Here is a 13,024-nt window from a genome sequence, read left to right as displayed (position 1 = left end):
TGTTAGATAATTAATATCAAAAGTACATAAGTCATCATTTTGTGGAGTGTATATATCTCCTGTACAATTAAGAGTTTAAATAGGTATGAATGTGTTCTAAATAGCTGTGAAAGCAGCTTATATTGTGAGAATTTATTCTGTTGGAACAAAATTAGCTGATAGGGCCAAGCAGAAGAGAGCAATAGGAGGAGCACTTCAGAATGCAACCCTGTTCCCAGTCACAAAGAGAAGCTCAATTCTGGGCAGCAGGGAGTCCCAGCTGATGCAGAACCACAGTCTAAAACAGGACCCTCGAGTGCTGCAGGCTTGACACTTTGCTTCTGCTTCCCACAGCCGGTGGCTAGAAGCCACACCTTGATACAGTGGGACACCTGACTAAAACCTGTATGGTTTGGGTATCTGTTTGATAATCAAAAATTTCCAAATTTTGCCAGTAATTATATGGTTCCTCAGGACATTTCGATTGGTGAATCAGGTATACAATGATCTGGTGAATCTGACGTACTTTAAAGCTGGCTTAGAGTAGCATTGATTAACCAACTATTGACAATTCTATGCAAGTGACCTTGCTATTCGTGAAATGCTTCTTTTCTGAAAAGAAGTCATCTGTGTCTTGATGACATACTAACAGAAAAATATGTATAAAAAGTGTTGTATATTTCTCAGAGACACAGATGATTAAGGAGACTGGTTATGGACATCAAGCATTTACTCCTGTGTTTTCGTATGAATGCAGAATTGAGTGCCACTGGAGAAAAATTGCTTCCATCTGAAAGCAGCTTTCACCTTTCTGTGCAATGGAGTGCACTTTCAGTTAATTTCCAAATATCTGTATCACTGAAATGTATCTGACTCCAGCTGTCTCAGAAGAAAACCTCTAAAGCAGAGCTTTTTAAACTTTCCAAACATGTAGGAAAACAAAACCTAACTCCACAGATCTTGAAGTTCATAAAATTTTATTGAACACATATTTAAGATTATCAGCTGTCTTGAAAATATTGGCTGTAAACTTATGCAATTAATTTGTATTTGACTGGATCAACTGGAAATAGAAATTGTGTATTTCTTCAGTACAGTACTGGTTATTTAGTAAAAATATGTTCACAGTCCTGCTTCTCTCTACACAGCTGGAATAAAATTGCAGAAATTCCTGACAATCTGGAGGAAGAAAATTCCTGTGTTTTTAAATGAATCCTATTTTACAAAGTATTTTTCATTTCTGAGTATTTCCTCACTCTGAAATAGCCTGAGTTTTTCCTTTGTTTTCTATCCATGATATAGCTTGCGAACTGTTTCTTTTACCCGCTGTCTTTGTAGCTCTGTCCCTAGAGCCAGCTATCACACAGGGCTGCCTGCATTAAGGAACCATTGCAGAACCATCCTGCAGGGTGACATCATCTAGAGGCATGATTCAATTAAGTGAAAGGTCTTCTTAAGGATTAAGTTGTGCTTAGAGACACTGATCTTCATTTCTTTTTTAATAGTCAGTGGAGAGAGACAAAGGCTTCTTAGCTGCTAATTAAGTCTATAAAGTTAGGTTCTTCCAGTGGATGATTCAAAGCAGGATCCTGTCTTTTTCTCAATCAATTACACAAGGGACTGGACTTTGTTAGTGCTATTGAGATACTCCCTGAAGACTTGCCTTTTAACAGAAGTAAACGCACAGTAAAATACATAAGAGGCTTGTCCAAAACCTTCCCCTTATTCCTTACTCCAGCCTTTATGTATACTTCAAGCTTTTCTCTTTTCACCTCTTACTCTATGAGATATTGCATCCATGTAGACAGTAACAGTCACTTATATCATCACTGTACATATTCATTCTTTCTGTACAAAAAACATCTGCTCTTTATTGGGGAATATCATTTAAAGTTTTGGAAATCAAGGGGGAAAAAAAACCCAAAACATTTAAGGGAAAAAAAAGAATCAGTGTATATTGGGAAATTTCAGTCAGATGTCTTAGCCCTCATTACCTCTTCTGTCTTGTATTGGCAAGAGGATTTACATACAGTAGGATCAGCTAATCATGTAAGCAAGTTTATATTACTAAACTATCCTAGTTTCATCTATCTGCTTTCTTTTTTTTTGTCATATCTACATGTTAACTAAAGGAATATTTTTATCTCTTTACTGGTTCTATATTTTATGGAAATGCAAATATACAACTTATATTGTCAAAGCAGGTACACAGAACTTAGATACTAGGTGAAGTGAAAATAAAAATGCTAAGCCCTAATACAGATAGAGAGAGTTTAGATACAGTTTCTCATTAGAAATTACTGGGGAGTCAAAACCTATTTTAGTTTAAACCAGATGTCAATATGATAGCCACTAAGTACCTTACCACTACCCTTTATTTCTGGTCTTCTCAATAAACAGAGGAATACAATTTTGTTACGAAAGGTCAGAAGTTCATAACACGCTGCCTCTACAATTGATGAAAATGAAAATACCTAACTCTTCTTAATATAAATATGAATGTTGCTTTTAAAATATCAAATTATGTTAGACTACTTGTATTTTTGAGCCTGGAAGCAGTATCTGAATCATTTGGAGTAACAGAGGTCACAGTATAAAAACACTGATAAAAACTAAAGGAATGAAGAGCTAAAAGTTTTAATTTCAAGGAAGCACATTACACTTCATAATAAGGCTTAAGTTTTCAGAAGTGATTAACATTTATTTTAAATGTCCATAAAGCTCTTTATAAATCAAGCCTATTAATCATAATTCAATGTCAATGCAATCAGTCACTTCTGAAAACAGGGATCCTTTCACAGTTGTTGATCTGTGTGCCTCTCTTGTTGCTATGGGTGTTATGAACAGCATGAAAAAACTGACAGTTTTTTATTATTCTACTGTTTAAGTCTCGTTAAGATAGCAAGGTCATAAGTTCAAAGGTGTCCTAAGTGAACAGCTAATTGTGCATCAACTGCTCTCTCTGCCAGCAAAGACTATGCAAATGGAACTCAAAGGGAAAATAGATGATCTAAAGTTCCAGTAGAAAAGTTCATTAAATAATTTGTTATCGGAAAGAAAGAGGCACACTTATAACATACCAATATCGTCTAGCTGCCATATCATACCAAGTATAGTTTTTAAACGAGCACCTTATGAATATTATTATGTTTAATTAAATTAATAGTTTTTTTGCCTTAAGAAAAAGTAATTTCCATCAAAATTGTCAAGACTGTGTGACTGAATAATTTATTGTGCATTGGAAATAGAACAAACTCCAGGACTTTGAATTAACCTTTTAAAAAAACTGCTATCTAAAACCCTAAGGTTAATCACTAAATTAAAAAGTAAAAATTTAGCTATTCTACTTCTGAAGAGGTAAGCACCCAAAGGAAATAATCTCTTTGAAGGCTCTAGTACAGTCCTGTCACAATCACTGAGTGTCAGTAGAAGTTTTAGAAGGGAAATGGGTTAGATAATTTAATGGAAAAAATAGTAACATTTATTTTATGAGTAATTCATGGTAGGGAAAATATGGGTCAAGTTAAAAATACATGGAAAGTGAATGTTAAAAGGAAGTAATTTTAGGATTACGCTAAAGTTTGAAGAAGATTTAAAATCTGAAGGTAAAAGAGGAAATCTATCAGGTTACATCTACTAATCTCATCATTCCCATACATTTGCTCAGATAAAATGGTTTGTGTCTTTGTTCATGAAGACAGGAAAACCTTTCACTTTCCAATATGAGTGTATTTGCAGGTTAAGAAATATTTTTGTTTTGGGTTTATTTTTTTTGTTTGTTTTTTTTTGTTTGTTTTTTAATGTGCCTAAACAGTTTGAAATTTTTTTTTTAATAAATAAGGGAGTTTTAGGTTAAACTGAAAATTACCTTTTACAGACGGCATCATTTGACTATTATTTGAAAGAAAGAAATCAAGATATATTGTTTTAAGCATCTTGAGAAATGTTAATGGAAATATAAAAGGAAAGCTGGCAAAATTTACAAATATCTAATTAATCTGTAAAGGTGCAATCCATCTCATTCAGTTTTAATGCCCTGAAAATTATGTATTTATTTTAAGCTATATATGAAGGTTTACCTTCATAAGTGATGCAAACAGCAAGGTCATCCAGAATGATGTATCTTACCTATGGGGTCTGAAAATCCTTGAAAATCCTTCATGAGGATTTTCACCTATGTTATGAATAGAATTAGGTCTACTTTTAATAAATATGAAGGACAAAACAATTACAGGTGTGATGGGTTGACCCTGGCTGGACGCCAGGTGCCCACCAAACTGCTCTGTCACTCCCCTCCTTAACTGGACAAGGGAGAGAAAATAAAATGAAAAGTCCATGGGTCAAGATAAGGACAGGGAGATCACTCAGCAACTACTGTTACAGGCAAAACAGACTTGTCTTGGTGAAATTAATTTAATTTATTTCCAGTCAAATCAGAATAGGATATTGAGAAATTAAAACACCTTCCCCTCACCCATCCCTTCTTCCCAGACTCAACTTCATGTCCAGTTTCTCCACCTCCTCACTCACAGAAGCACAGGCCAATGGGGAATGGGGGTTGAGGTCAGTTCATCACACGTTGTCTCTACCACTCCTTCCTCCTCACACTCTTCCCCTGATCCAGCATGGGGTCCCTCCCACGGAAGACAGTCATCCACGAACTTCTCCAATTTGGGTCCTTTCCATGGGCTGCAGTTCTTCATGAATATTCCAGTGTGGGTCCCCCTTGGGCTCACAAGTCCTGCCAGCAAACCTGCTCCAGCGTGAGTTCCTGTCCCCACAGGTCCACAGGTCTTACCAGGGCACATCCACCTGCTCTGGCGTGGCTGCAGGGTAATATCTGGTCTACTGCTAACCCCCATGAGCTGCAGGGGCACAGCCTGCCTCACCATGGTCTTCACCACGGGCTGCAGGGAAATCTCTGCTCAGGTGCCTGGAGCACCTCCTGCCCCTCCTATCTCACTGACCTTGGTGTCTGCAGGGATGATTCTCTCACTTGTTCTCACTTTTCTCTCTGGCTGCAAAATACAAGTGTTGTTTTTATTTTTCCTCTTCTTAAATATGTTCTCAAAGAGGTGCTACCACTGTCACTGATGGGCTCAGCCTTGGCCAGTGGTGAGTCCATCTTGGAGCTGGCTGGCATGGGTTCTGTCAGGCATGGGGGAAGCTTATATCAACTTCTTACAGAAGCCACCCCTGTAGCCACCCTGCTACCAAAATATTGCTATGAAAACCCAATACATTCCAGCCCTTTCTTCTGCCTTAATCTTGAATTTCTCATGTCCCTGTTCAGGCACCAAAGAGGACTGTGGTGGGTTGACCTTGACTGGACACCAGGTGCCCACCAAGCTGCTCTATCATTCCACTCCTCATCAGGATAAGGTAGGAGACAAAATAAGATGGAAAAAAACTTGTGGGTCAAGATAAAGACACTTTAATAAAGCAAAAGCAAAGTCAGTGCACAGAAGCAGAGGAAAACATATTTATTTTCTCCTTCCCATCAGCAGGTGATGTCCAGCTGCTTCCTGGGAAGTAGGGCCTCAGTACACATAACAGTTGCTCTGGAAGACAACCCCCTCCCTCCTCCTTTCTCTTAACTTTTATTTCTGAGCACAAATCATATGGTATGGAATATCCCTTTGGTCAGTTTGAGTCAGCTGCTCTGGCTGTGTCCCCTCCCAAGATCTTGCCACCCCCAGCCGACTGGTGAGGGGGAAGTGTTGGAGAGACAACCCTGATGCTGTGCGAGCACTGCTCAGCTGTAGCCAAGACACTGGTGTGTTATCAACACCTTTATAGTTACCAATACAAAGCACAGCAGTATGAGGGATGCTATGGGGATAATTAACTCCATCTCAGACAAATCAAATACAACAGGTAAAAGAGAAAATGAAAAAATATTATTTACATTCTACTAAACAGTTAATCTTGGTAGCTTTGTTGCCTAACGTAAGGCAGTTTAGGCAATTTAAAATAAGTGGATAGTTTTATTTATTTTTAGGGCCTAAACTTTCACTATATTTACAGGCATATTTTCTAAAATATATTTTCAGGCTTAAAAAAGCATCAGGTGCCTTGTTGAGGCTCTTGGCTTGAATGTATCTTACCTTAGTGCCATAAATTTGCACTAATTTCTGTCTTCCAGCCAGATGTCTCCACCTGACTATGAAATCCTTAAATATTTTCTCTTATAGCTGACTTCAAAGCTTGAGGTAATTGCTTTATCACAGCAGGTTAGGAAATCTATGTCTGACACAGAGGTTGAGTCCTGAAAATAGTACTGGCTTATGTTTTATGCATCTTTTGAAGATAAATTAGCTTGTTTCAGGAATTTTGATCTTAAAAGATTTAGCTCTGGAAAATATGAATGTTCCTTTATCACCCATTCCAACTGATGCTTCTGTTAAATATTTCTTTTACTTTTATCAGAAACTCTCTTGTAGGAATCCTACTTGCCATAGAAGTATCAGCACACAGAGGGTGAGGATAGTAGATAATCTTTTCAGCACAAAACAGAAAAAAATAATGAAGAAAATTTAACTGGTTTGTTTGGGGATTTTTCTCTTGTCCCTTGAGCCAGATCTGGATATGATGACCAACATGACAATCATGCATACCACAGTCCTTTTGATACTCTTCTGTCTATTGCAACAGCAATAAAATCCCTCCACAACTTAGACATTTGAGATGGTCCACCCCAAAATGAGTCTTTGCAGCTGGATGCAGATGTGCAGGTCTCTAGAACCCCCCTTTTTCATGTGAGCTTACAAGCATACAAAGAAATGCATTAGAAAAATGCTCTTGAGCAGTGTGTCCGTCCTCTAATGGAGAATGGGTTCAGTGCTGACCCAAGTCACCATTCTTCATTTACCCACTTGGCATTGCCAGATATCCTCATAATTGCTCTCTGCCTGACAGGGATTAAAACTAATAAATACCATTATACTAATGAAAACATTACAAAAGAAACCTTAGGGCAACAAAATACAAATGCAAATCACCTGGAAAGTACTTCCTGAAATGCCACAGTGTCTCTTAGTTTAGGAATCTGGCTTTCTTTCTTTTTCTTTCTAATATATTTAAGCTAAAGACTTCAACTTGCTGTTTTAAGAATTTGATTCCTAGTTCTCTGTGATTGGGCTTTTGGATAATCCTGCTGGGTTTCTTGTTTTTTTTTTTAGGTTGGGTCTTTTGGCTTTTTTTCACCATCATTTCCTCATTTACATTTTTTGCTGTACACTTTGTTTACAATGTTCTTAAAGGTTTTAGGCTGTTTTCTCTCTCTTATCTTTCTAAAGACACATTTGTGAAACCGTATAGCTAATGTCTCAAGAAACAGTAATTTTTTAATCACCGTAGAAGATTTCAATATTAATTTTGCTGTAAGTGTTTTATAAAGACCAATCATCATTCAACAGATGGTGGATTGGGAACGGTATCATTACAGAAGTATTTAACTTTTTAAGTACAGTTTCGGAGAACAAATGTAACTAATAACGGTATTAGAACTGAATAGCCTCGGCTATTCAGATTTGTGACAGCTGGCAGATTTCTTTGCTAACTCCTTATGAATTAACAAGAAGTGGTGCTAAGTTTATACTGATCTGGATATTCTTGTAAGGATTTAACAGAAAACAACCTTAAATCATTCAATTTAAATTAATTATATATAAACAAGGAGCTCTGTAACAAATGTTCTTGGTTTGAAGTGGTCAGATTTCAATGAATTTAGGGAATTAGTGATGCTGCACAGAGAAGCTAACGTTATTGATTCACAGAAATTCCAGGACTTCTTCACACTCAAAAGGATGATAAATATTCTGGAAAGATCTTGTGGAAAGACATCATGGCCTTTCCTGACTGAAAAATCAACTGTAAGGTTATCAGGAGCAAACTTGGAGAGATGAAGAAAGAAAATACTAGTTAGGAAAGAAAAAACATAAATGCAGGTATAAATTTTCTGAATTAAGTCTGAGTTAGACTGCTTAAGAGAAATAAGAAAAGATGGTTTATCTTTATAAATATCTATGAATCAAGAAAAAATACAGCTTAAGAGGTACCTCATACGCCAGAATCAGTCAAACTGCATTAGCACAGCACTCTGCCAAAGCTGATACACTGTCCTCCTTCATTTTCTCTCAGGACAATGGCTTAAAACATGTGGGGAACAGCATAAAGAAATGTGAGCATGTCCATACGGAAAGGGAAAGTAAAACTCAATGATTCAATGACTGAAGTCATTGAAACACCTGATCATTTATGTTACAGGACCCTGGATATCCCAGATCTGGAAACAATTATCTTACATGGACCTACAGAGTTAGGAGAAAAATTCCTGAGAAAACTAAGAACAAAAAACCCAACCAAACAAAAAACAAGCAAAGAAACAAACAAAAAAAACCTCAAAACCCCTCTAGTCAGTTGCAGGCCTGTTCAGCTGACTAAGAAGCATGGCAGGAATTGGGGAAGTATGAATACAGACATCCAGATGATGATTATTTGCAACAATGAGCATTATTGCTTCTGCTGTACACTTTTTGACCTATGTTGCTATGTATTTTAACTGTTTACTCATTGCTTTTATATAAAAGTGGGATTTTTAGAGAAAAATTAAAAGACATTGAAATTATATAAAACTTATACCTGAATTTAGACAGGAAGATTTTGCAAAGATACATCTCCATTGTTAGCTTGTAGAAAAGGGACAACTGCTTCTTATTTTATTTTATCCCAAATTCAGAATAATTTTCAAAAATTTTTGCCTTGACCAGTAAATTTAAGTAACATACTTCTTGGGTACAGTCCAAACTCAGCATGCATTATACAGAGATTAATGATTTTAATTTGTATCTACTGTCATTGACTGATTTGTAAGGAAGAAAGTAGAGTCATTCATTAAAGATTTCCAGGTAAAATAAGAGATTATATTTTCCCTAAATTTCTTATTATATCAAAGCAACCTCCCTGGTAATAAAAATAAACTTGAGAGATCAAATAAAACTAAGAATATTGATCATATAGATTACATTTTTAAAAATCACAGGGTCAGAAACTTTCTGGTTCATATTTAAAGTAGATTTACATTCATTAGGAGTCTTACCATGGCTTCAAGCATTAATCACATGAAATAAATATTCTAACCTTTCTCAAATGTATTTCCACATTAGTACTATATTACTTCAATGTAATTTCTACAATAGAAGAAATAAAATTTAAAATATAGTATAAAACAGTCCTGTGCAAGATGGAAAATTCTCATGTAAAGAAAAAAAAAAAGATATTATTTCATAAGAAACCATGATATTAATTGATTTTGGATCATTCGACAGAAAAAAAAAAAAAAAAAACAAACACCAAAATAACCCAAGCCCCACCCCCCAGAGAAATCCCCACCGCCCCCAATCAAAAAACCCCAGAAAGATTAAAAAAAAACAAACAAACAAACAAACCAAAACAACTTAACCAGATGCAAGCTTTTGATGTAATACCTTTTGCACCTCAGAAACTGGTACATAGGCAACCAGCTAGAACTCTTCTATTTCTCATTTTAAAAAGCCCAAAACACTCCAGTTGGGCAATTCAGCAATCTGGAACAGTGTGTGGAAATTTGGTATTGCCTTGAGAGGACTGCAGTGATAAAAAAATCATGTAAAGAATACATGGTAATCTAAATGCTTTATTTTAAATCATGGCACATTGTTTTCATCCTTATAATTTGCACAGATGAATATGGAATGTTTTACTTCTTAGTATTACAGTTACTGATTTTTTTTTATTGTTGTTTTCTGCATGTATTTATGTCCTTTCAGCAGTGAATCCCAATGATAGGTCCTTTGGGACTTGCTATATGGCTTTGATTTCTGGTATTCAATACACAGGCAGATTCAGCCTCAACCTAAATGTAGGGGTGAGAAAACAGGCGAACATTCATGCAGCCGCAGGCCATAATGGCACTGCAGGAAACTGGTGTACCAGTGGATCATAATGGGAAGGAAGATCCTCTGTTCTCCTCTCAGTCCAGTACCTCCTGATCATGGACTTGGTGTGGAACTCCAAGTCCCCTGTGTACCTTGAACATTTGAAACCAGCTCTCAGAGCAGTCCAGGATGCTGGATTACTGTTATTGGTAAAAATAAAATATGAGTGAGCAGAGTTGCTCTTTTTGCCAGGCATTTATAGGATAAGGAAGAAGTTCTAGAGGTTGTGGGAGACACTCTGTTTTTCGTATTAATTTTCCTAGCTCTTCATGATCAAGTGAAAGTTCAAGTATTGATTTACTCATAAAAACACAATTAGGAAAACAAGAACCTATGTGTTGTATATATGCTTTTATTGTAAAAAACAAAAAAGAGGGGTGAATGCTTTGTTCGGGATGACATGTTCATAATGGATAATAACAGGGTTCTCAAAGTCAAGAAATTATATCTACAGTGTTTGTCTGAGTTTTAAAACCATTTTATGTTTTCTTTTTATACTGCTTCAGGGAGATAAAACTGATACATTGTATGCTCAAAGAAAAGTAATGGCAGCTATTTAACATCTTATTTCTGTGTCCATCTTTTCTTGCTTACAGAAGGACATTTTAGAGGCAACTTTTGTTGTAAAAACTGCCAATTTTACACTCCTTTCCATGACATTTGTATTGTATGGCAGTGCTGCTGCTTTCTCATGTATGAGGTGAGGTTGAAAGAAAAAATGTTCCTTCAGCATCAGCTGGTCTACATGAATGTGGTCCATTCAACTATTTGGCTTCAAACTGAATTGCAGAGACATAAGGAATAATTTGCAATATCAACTATTGTGTGAGCTGAAGAGATTCAACTTCCTGAAAAACATTAATTTAAAAATAGTACTGCATGGCATTCTAAGAAACAATTGGGAAACTTTTACAAAGGTTTTGATAGCTGTAAAGCTATTTGTTGTCTGAAATAATGCATATAACAATCTATTACATGATCATTGGTATCACGTTGCCAGATTATATATAGAAATTGCAGTTGCTGGAGCTAAAACCTATGAAATATGTTTCCAATACAAGTGGAAAAAGAACAAAACTCCATCAAGGTGAAGATAAATAAAAAGTGCAGATAACTCTAGAAACTGAATATTACATTTGTTTAAGTAATTGTTATAAGAAATGATGCAAGAGAGAGCACTGAAAGTGAACTCTCCGAAACTTTGTTGTTGCAATTCAAGACAATACTATCTCATATACAGAGACAGTAATAAGGATACCATCCAGAAGACTGTGAATAGAAGAAATAAATCAAAATACTCTTGCAATACTGAGATTGTAGCTGGCCAGAGAGATACATAACTGAGTCTAATAAAAATATAAAATTTAAGAAATAGAAATGATGCTAATAGAATGGACATCTTAGATCTGCAGGCACATGAAAAAGAGGAGACCATCTATGTAGTCTTGAGAAATTATTGAAATGTATTTAAAAATCTGCCTGATCTTAGTCATAGGGAAGCTATTAGCTGAGTTTTGCTTTTCAAATCCTTGTTTCACAGTCTGGAAACCACATTTGCACTGACAGTCCTTGATTTTGAAGATTCATCTTAATGCAGTGCATGTTCCTTTGGGAACCAAAGAGCAACGTCCATCCACAGAGCTGCCATTTCTGCTTTCTAGGAAGAAATTTCATTCAGCAATACTATAACCAATATAGCATAACATTGTCATTGCAATCAATAGAGGCATCAAGTATCTCAGATGAATAGATTTCAGTCCAAGCTCTTAGGGCTTTAAGGACTTGTTTACAAGAAATAATACCACAGTCTGTTAGAAACACCTTGGTTAGCTCTGAATGATGCAATGTGGCTGCACAGTGCAGTACTATATTACAGTTGCAGATTTATGCTCCATTAGACCTTGGAAACAACATAAACACAGCAAGGTAATCCCTGGCAGGTACAGGCACAGCACAAGGGTGCCTCTAGTTTCTAAACTAGATGGGATGCAGGCTTTGTCTGACATTGTACTGTGATTTGCTGTCCAAATACAAATTACAAATTCTTTCATGTGGGGAGCTCTTCAGGAAGACCTTCCTCTTCAGCTCTGTTTCAGAGGAAGAGTAATATATTCTATATGCCCTTCGTGCTCATGTGTTTAAAAGCTTTAGCAGCAGTGTCCACAGTCTTCAAACACCAGGAGCCCCTGATCTAAGGAAAGCCTTTCCCTGTTCCTTCTGTACCCAGGTTCTGGAAAGATTAATTCAACCCTTCTCTTCTTTTTCTGTAACTTCAAACTGGACCTGAAATGCAGGCCACAGCAATTTAATGTTAGTCTTGGTGCACTTGAGACTTTATTGATGTTAAAATCATTGATAAACCTAATAAAACGAAAGCATTTATATATCCTTGAAGATCTGAGTTGTACAAGTGCTGAGTCTTTGCTAATATAATTACTTTTGATTAGCATTTCATTGAAACAATTATGCGTTAACAATAAAAGCAGTATTAAGTAAGCTGTTACACTGATTAATTATAGATGAGAACTAAAAAAATAAAGTAATGTCTTTTAATCTAGGAATACAACACAAAAAATTGTAAGGGAAGTTACAGATTGAATAGTTACTACAGTAAAATAAAATTTTTACCCAAGATTTCTAGGGATTGTATTCAAAGCCATATATTTTTCCTGAAAGGCAGTAGTTTCTTGACAACAGTATATTAGTTTAACTGGATGAATACTACAGTTAAGTCTCATAATATGGTACTATATAGTACATTCTACCAGCCTGTTGTTTGAGCCTACTCAGCAGCTAAACGCCCCGCAGTCGCTCACCCACCCTCCCCCCACTTGGGAATGGGGAGGGAATCAGAGGGGCAAAGGGAGACTCGTGGGTTGAGACAAAAACAGTTTAATAACAGTAACAGAACAATACACTGACAGGAGTATCAACTGGTAATGTACCATACAGCTGTTCACCAACCACCAAACAACACCCACCTGCTCCCAGCCAGCAATCCCAAACACAAAGGCCCCACAGCCACACTCCAGGCAGTGAGAGCCCCTCCTGGCCCTCTCCTGCCTTTA

This window comes from Tyto alba, unplaced genomic scaffold (genome assembly GCF_018691265.1).
Source record: "Tyto alba isolate M040663 unplaced genomic scaffold, T.alba_DEE_v4.0 Super-Scaffold_45, whole genome shotgun sequence".
NCBI classification, from domain to species: domain Eukaryota; kingdom Metazoa; phylum Chordata; class Aves; order Strigiformes; family Tytonidae; genus Tyto; species Tyto alba.
Note: the sequence above shows the minus strand (reverse complement) of the source record.